The sequence below is a fragment of the Corvus brachyrhynchos genome, unplaced genomic scaffold, assembly GCF_000691975.1.
Source record: "Corvus brachyrhynchos isolate BGI_N302 unplaced genomic scaffold, ASM69197v1 scaffold98, whole genome shotgun sequence".
Classification (NCBI taxonomy): Eukaryota; Metazoa; Chordata; class Aves; order Passeriformes; family Corvidae; genus Corvus; species Corvus brachyrhynchos.
Window position 1 is genome coordinate 112,301 of NW_008239762.1, and position 7,507 is coordinate 119,807.

Sequence of the window (7,507 nt, forward strand, 5' to 3'; positions counted from 1 at the left end):
AACACCATCCTGGGGCTTGAAAAGCAAGTCCTTTGGAGGCATGGTACTGCTGAGAGAATTGAGTCCAACAATAGGACTCATTTCAAGAACAGCATTATTAACACCTGGGCTAGAGAACATGGCATTGAGTGGATGTACCATATCCCTTAATCATGCACCAGCTGCTGGGAAAGTGGAGTGGTACAATGGCTTGTTAAAAACCACCTTGAAGGCACTGGATGGGGGAGCTTTCAAAAATTGGGAGATGCATTTAGCAAGAGCCACCTGGTTAGTTAACACCCGAGGCTCCACTAACCGAGCAGGCCCTGCCCAATCTGAGCCCCTTCAAACAACACACAGAGATAAGGTCCCATCCGTACACACAAAAGGTATGCTAGGAAAAACTATTTAGGTTAATTCTGCCTCAGGGACCAGGTTGCACCTGGTGGGTGATTCAGAAGGATGGAGAGACAGGATCACTCAAGGGGAGCTTGTTTTTGGGTGAACTGCCTGTCACACTGCACCTGTATCTAGATCTAGATGTATATATGTATATAATCAGGATAATGCATGTATGTATATAGTTTAAAAGTTTAAGTGTGATATAGCATGTTGGTATGGGAAAAAATTCAGGGTGGATAATGCTGGAGGTTAGGTGTTTTTTTTGGTTTTTTTTTTTTTTTCCCCTTCTCTCAGGGAATTTTCTCCCATCTGTTGCCTAAGAGATGATAATGACTGATACTTGAAGAGAGACAAAAGATATAGCCATGGAGGAGGGGGAGGGGTGCAGCTGGCTGCACTCTCCTAGCTGAGGGGCTTTCTCTTGGGAAGGGCAGAGATACCTTGAGATTTTGGCTGGGGGGGTCAGGGGCTGGGCTCAGCTTCTCTCTCTCACTCGCTCTTGGATCGGAGGGGACCAATCTGCGGTTACTGTGGGAAGAATTTGCTGCCACCGTGGAGTTCCGCCTTTTACTGCTTCTACCGTGAGTGAGGCTTTGCGGAGTCCAGCCCAGCACTGCTTCTTCTTTACCATGGGTGAGCCTCTGCTCGTAAGAGCAGCCAGTGAACTGGGACCTTAGTAACACCCGATCACACTGGAAAGGACCCTCACCATCTACTTAGGTGCCTCAGGGGAAAAACTTGAGACCTTGACCCCCGAACCCCTCCCCCTTCCCGGAGGGTGTGCCTCCCAGCTGCGTGCTGCAGCTGCTATGGAGAAGCCCATCTGCCACTGCCCAGCTCTGCTGTTTCCTGCCTTGGGCTTTTTTGCTACACTCTAACCCAACACCCCATGCCTGCCTGACCCCTGTGACTCCTGCTAAGGCTGCAGAGTTCCTGCTACATTTTGTTTGCCACTCTGGGGTGTGTCCGCCTCTGCCGTTCCAGCTGCTGCTCCAAGGTTCCCGCTACAGCCCATTCTGCCATCCTGAGGGGCATCGAGATCGGCTGCCCCTGTGGGTTTGTAAAGGGAGCCCCTTTTCCATCCCTCCTGCCAGCTCGCCCGCCATCACCCACATGATGAGAGAGAGGCAAGAGAGAGGCGCTCGTGCCACAGCGCCCCCTGCAGGCACGGGGGAACCATTGCACCCCCCCCGCCCGGCCGGGGCCACCACCGCCCCCACCGGCTGTGACCAGAACTGCACCCAAGGGGAAGGTGCCTGACAGCTGAGAGAGGCTGGCACTGGGTTTGTGGGTTTGTTTGTTGTCGCTGCCGCTGTGGTTGTTTGTCTGCCTTGTTATACATACATACATACAAGTAAAGAACTGTTATTCCTTTTCCCATATCTTTGCCTGGAAGCCCCTTAATTTCAATGTTACAATTTGGAGAGATGTCCCGTATCTTTGCCTGAAAGCCCCGTAATTTCAGAGTTATAATAATTTGGAGGGAAGGGGTCACATTTTCTATTTCAAGGGAGGTTCCCACCTTCCTTGGCAGACACCTGTCTTTCAGAACAGGACAAGGACTTTGAACTCTTAACACCTATGTTAACTGCCATCTCTCTTAAATCTCTCATTTATGAATTAACTGTACTGTGAAGATAGCAAGGTTTGGATAAAAACTCTGCTGTAGCACTTTCCCATAGGTGAATGAGTAGTGACAGTCTGTTCCCTTGCTGAGGAACAGGCTTTTCACTTAGAAAAATGGATCCCTTGTGTATGGTAACCGTGAACCTTGCAATGGTAACTACTCCAAGCCACAAGACCGTTTTGTAACAAATAAACCAATCAATAAATCAAACCCCTGCTTCCCTTTGAACACAGCGTGACTATTTAAGTCACAAACTGGACCAAAGGACACAAGACAGCCTGAAGGATGTCAGCCAGGTGCCCAGACCTTTGCCGGGTGTTAACATGTGAGAAAACGCTTTGAAGACTTACTCAGTTCCCATGGGCATTTGGCAAGCCCCAGGTACTATCACACAATTAACAGTTTCTGTTGGAGAGCCCAGAAATTAAGCAAGAAAGATGCTGCAGGTCAAGTTTCACAGACTGCCATCTGTCTCTCCAGTCATGACAGTTCTTCCCACTAACAGCCTCAGATCATATTTATTTTCAAGTATTTCCAAGACTTCCATAATAGAAAACTACCATTTTAAGTCCAGAAAAAACTTAACTCCCAAATACTGTGATTTATCGCAAGAAAAATAGGTGCAAGTGTGTGTGGGTGTCTCTTCCTCACCTGATTTCACATACAGAAATTTAATACCACATTGGTACTATTGGTGTAACAAAAGCACCTAAACTTTTCAGCTCTGAGCACTACCTTTATGTTTTATAAGAAAGGTGTTCTGACCAAAATAAAAGTTATTATCAACTTATTTTTTAAAAGCCCAATCAGACTAATTACAAAAAGTATTTGCTGAAGTGTTGCTGGAATATTTGCAGTAGCCAAAGATGTCAGACATTGAATGCCTTTACTTTTTTCAAGAAATACTTCATAGCTGGTATCTTCTTCCGCTCAGGAATTACCTGCAGTACCTCAAAATGTGCCCAAAACCCTCACAAAAAAACCCCAAAACAGTAAAATCCTAGAGAAAGCTTCCCTGTCACACACACAACTTCTTCCTTTCTTAAATGGGAAATAAAAAATTGAGATAAAAATCATATGAGAGTCAGCTTTCAGTCTAGGCAGATGTAAACATCTGAAGGGGAGCCAGAGCAACCAGTCCACTGACCACTCCACGTGAACTGCATCCTTTGCCACTAAAGCCCAGCCATGCGCAGAAGAAACCTATGAGCAATGTGGCAGGAAGTGGAAAATACTCCTCCCCAAATCAACTGAGAAATAAATGAGGTTATAATTAAGATTGTAAGCTACATGAAATACTTCTCTAACTCAGAACTAATCCTGCAGCCTTTTTGATAGAAGTCATTGAGAACAGTGTTCCCCATCTGGCATTCGGTGAAATAATGGAATAGATTTGAACTAGCAAAAAAAAATCTCTTCAGCCTCTTTACTGTAGGTAATCTCTGTTTAGAGTTTCAGCTTAGTTCATAGAATCATTAAGGTTGGAAAAGACCACCAAGATCACCAAGTTCAAAGTAAGACCAACCTACAAATTCCTAGCGAACAGAAGAAAACCCAAATCCACATACTTGATGTTTCAAGCTGCATCAATTCAGACAAAAAAAGTGTTGTACCATTCACATGCCAGTCAAACTCCACCTCAAAGTTGGTACAACTGTATTTTTCTTCCCGCAGTTTTTATCCAATTTTTACTGAACACGAATCCTGTGTTGTGCATCCTAATGGTCCAGACTAACTGGATCCAGATAGCAACAAGCACCAAAAATTTCCAAGAAAAGAAACAAACCTAGTCATATGTTCTTGTAAGTCCCTGAACTGCTGGCTGAGGGCACTGCTGCCACCACCACCAGACCTAGAAGACAAAGCCAACACAAGCAGGCACCAAGTCCTCATTACTATATCAACACATTACAGAGTTTTATCTTCAACTACTTCTCCGTATCTTGTCCTTAGATGATCAAGGAACAAGTGAGGCATCTTCCTGCACAGATAACCCAGAAGAAGTAAAAAACAACCCAGTTCCGAAGTGGTATACAAGTACATTTAGGTACATAAAAACACATACAAATATATGATGCACTCTCATGGAACAAGTACAGGCTTTAAAATGCACATTAATGCCTTTCCTACAGAATCTCTACTGCAGATTAGAATTTTTTTAAGAACTGTTTATAACCTTAGTTCTCTTTCAGAGCACAGAAGAAAAAACCACATCAAACCCTCAAAACAAACAAACAAAAAACCCAACCAAAACCCAAACCACCCGTGTTTTATAGTTACTAATAAACAACCTGAAGTACTGGAGCTTCACAGCATCTCCAACATACTCTGACACAGATCCTGCCAGGCTGATTAGGGAACTCTGCATCTTTCCATTACATCAGAAAGCTGCAGCATCTTAGAGTCTTATGGTAAGCAAACCTAGTCCACAGATCCATCAGCTGAAACACAGCTTAGGTGTTAAGCATGGTCTCAAAACTGTCCTTATCTCCCCAAAAGGTTGTGGCAGATCTCTTAGTTTTTTTTACAAGATTCACTAATTTTTTTCAACAAGAAAGAAATTAGCGTTGATATAACAAAGCAACACAGTAGCATCATAGTAGGGTCACTTTCTATGCCCAACTATTATTTTTCTAGTACATGAAGAATACAATGTCAAGCAAGAGATTAGGATCTTGTAAAGCAGGAGGATTCATAACAGTGCACATGACTGGAATTGTAGCATGAACTGGCACTCCATGCCCATCTGTCCTGGGTTGCAGTGTATTCTATTACCATCCTCATGAGCTGTTGAAATCAAGTGGGGCAGTGTTTCCTTGCCTCCTCCCCCCAGACTATCTTTCTGTTAATGGCCCATCATTGCTCTGACGCCTGACTCAGAGATAACTCCCTCCGGACTATCTTCTGTTAATGAGCATAATCAACACTTGGCCTCATGACTCATTACCCCCTTGTGAGATGCTCCACCCAGAGGGACGAACCAAGCATTCCATCCTGGGTATAATCTGAGATTCTGAACACTAGAATCCCTTCCACTGGATTTCCAGAGGACAGGAGCTACACTGCCACCACTGGACCTGAGGAAGAGCAGACCTTTTTTCTACAGGATCACCACTTCAGAGGACTGCTACCACCACTCTAACAGGGTGTCAGGTTGTATCTTGACTCTGTCAGTCGGAACCAGTGTTTTAGTTTTTCCTTTTCTTTAATTTCCCCATTAAATTGTTATTCTGACTTGGTGCCTCCCACTGGTTTGTTTTCAAACTAGTACACCATCCAAAACTCTTCTCAGCTGAACGCTCTACTTAAGATTTTGAGTTGTCTTTAGAAAGTACCAATGTGCTCATGTCTCCATTCTTCTCTACACCTAAACACAAACACTTTACCCAGCTTTTGCTAGGATCATCTGAAGCAAAACCAAAGGAGGAGATTAATCATCTTCCTGACTTATTTTTTACAGGTGAAAATAATATAATCAAAGAGAACAGACATCATTTCTGCCTCATCACAACACACACAATATTTCAATTAACAAAGTACACAGACAAAGCAGAAAGGAACTTGCTCTCATGTTTCTCCTTTTCTCTTTCTCCCTTCACACTTCCTCTCAGATGATGGGAACATCCACCCAGGTACTGACCTTCTCTAACTTGAGGCATACTCAGCATAAGAAATCTTATATTGCTATTCCTTCCTCTCCAAGTAAGCAAGCTCTGAACATTAATGACTGAGAGCTCCATTAAAAGCTGTTCATACAAACATCAAGCAATGGCAGGATACAAGCATGTAACATACTACCAGATGTTGAAGAACTACTGGCAAACATTTTTCAGTTTAGGAAAGACAGAGAAGGGGTCACATCTAAGCTCATAAACTACATCTTCAGAGTGGTCAAAAAATTCAAGCTCACATTACCACTTTATCCAATTACTCCATTATTCCAGCGGCTACACAGCAACACACATTCCACATCAGACCCACAGCACTAGGACAGTGTGCACTCACTTCAGGCATCTCACAGGTTTAACATACTGCAGACCCACAGTATTTCATCAGTTAAACAAAGACACAGTCAGGAACTACACAGCAGAGGAGCCAGCCCCAGGATATCCCTGCAAGTGTCAGCAGGCACACAGGAAGAGCCACTGTACCCAGCATGGCCACAGAGCACATGGTCCCAGCTCACACGCAGGAACTTGTCTTGCATAAGCAACAGGGCATGCCAGGTACTACTTCTAACCGCGCCAGCAGATATGCAGCGACAGGTTACACCTGGACAACAGTCACCCATCCTACATTTCTCCCCTGCCTCTGCACCAAAGCTTCTACACTGGAGGTGAGGACAGCACACCTGTGAATAATTTCCAAAACTGTGACCTGAATCAAGCAGCACATTTAGGCGTAATAGCCCCAGTTTTGCCCACCTGAACCTGCTGATCTGAAAACCACAACATCTAAGGAGCACGCTGAATGCTCCTAATCCCAAAACCACAGATGGTATTAACAGGTTTTTAGCTCTTCTATTCCAGAGGGCAGCTTGACAGTGTAACTGGGGAAAATGCAATGAGCAACTGCTCCCAGAAAATGCTGCCTCGGTCACCTCCCCCCCGGCATGCCCTCCTGCACCAAGTGCCTGTACCTGCCTGTCTGCAGTACAGGCCACGCCAGAGAATCAGTATGCAAACAGTCCTTCCCCAGCTCCTTAACAGATACCACGACTAACACCCACAGCGATCACAAAAGGGTTGTTATCACCAAACACTGACCTGGAGGAGGAGGGGATGTCTCCTTCTTGGGGCTGAAAATCCATCAAATGGTCACAAGTGAACCTTTATCCGGCATTGCATATTGTCACCTCTGGGCTCATTAATGCTTCAAGGGCTGGAGCCCCTCTGCTCTGGAGACAGGCTGGGAGAGCTGGGGGTGTTCAGCCTGGAGAAGACTCCAAGGAGACCTTAGAGACCCTTCCAGTGCTTGAAAAGGCTCCAAGAGAGCTGGAAAGGAACTTTGGACAAGAGCCTGGAGTGACAAAACAAGGGAGAATGGCTTCCCACTGACAGAGGGCAGGGTTAGATGGGATACTGGAAAGAAATTCTTCCCTGCCAGGGTGGTGAGGCCCTGGCACAGGCTGCCCAGAGAAGCTGTAGCTGCCCCTGGATTCCTGGAAGTGTCCAAGGCCAGGCTGGATGGGGCTTGGAACAACTGGTCGAGTGAAGGTGTTCCTGCCCATAGCAGGAGGATGGAACTGGATGAGCTTTAAGATTCCAGTCTAAATCATTCTGTGATTCTATTAAAATGGAGAAAGCATCACCATATTCCTGCCTGTACACACACTGAAGCACAAAAGTTAGCAATTAATGATACAGAGAGAGAGGTTTAAGGTTTTAGCTACAGTTAGGAACAAATATTAAAACTAAAATAAAATAGTCTTTCAAGACTATCGAGCTGCACACTAACTGGCCATTTGGAAGCGCTCGTGAGGGGCCCCCCCAACCCGCC

General features: G+C 45.1%; 1 protein-coding gene across 4 annotated transcripts in view; it reads right to left on the reverse strand.

The window, feature by feature from the left end:
- DIP2A (disco interacting protein 2 homolog A) overlaps positions 1–7,039 on the reverse strand; it is an 82,888-nt gene extending 75,849 nt beyond the window's left edge. For 2 of the 4 annotated variants that reach the window (XM_017742768.1, XM_017742771.1), the window contains exon 1: positions 6,775–7,039. The gene's annotated coding sequence lies outside the window, so the exon portion shown is untranslated. The remainder of the gene's footprint in view (positions 1–6,774) is intronic. The other 2 variants (XM_017742767.1, XM_017742770.1) reach the window with 1 other exon arrangement.
- Between the last annotated feature and the right edge of the window lie 468 nt (positions 7,040–7,507).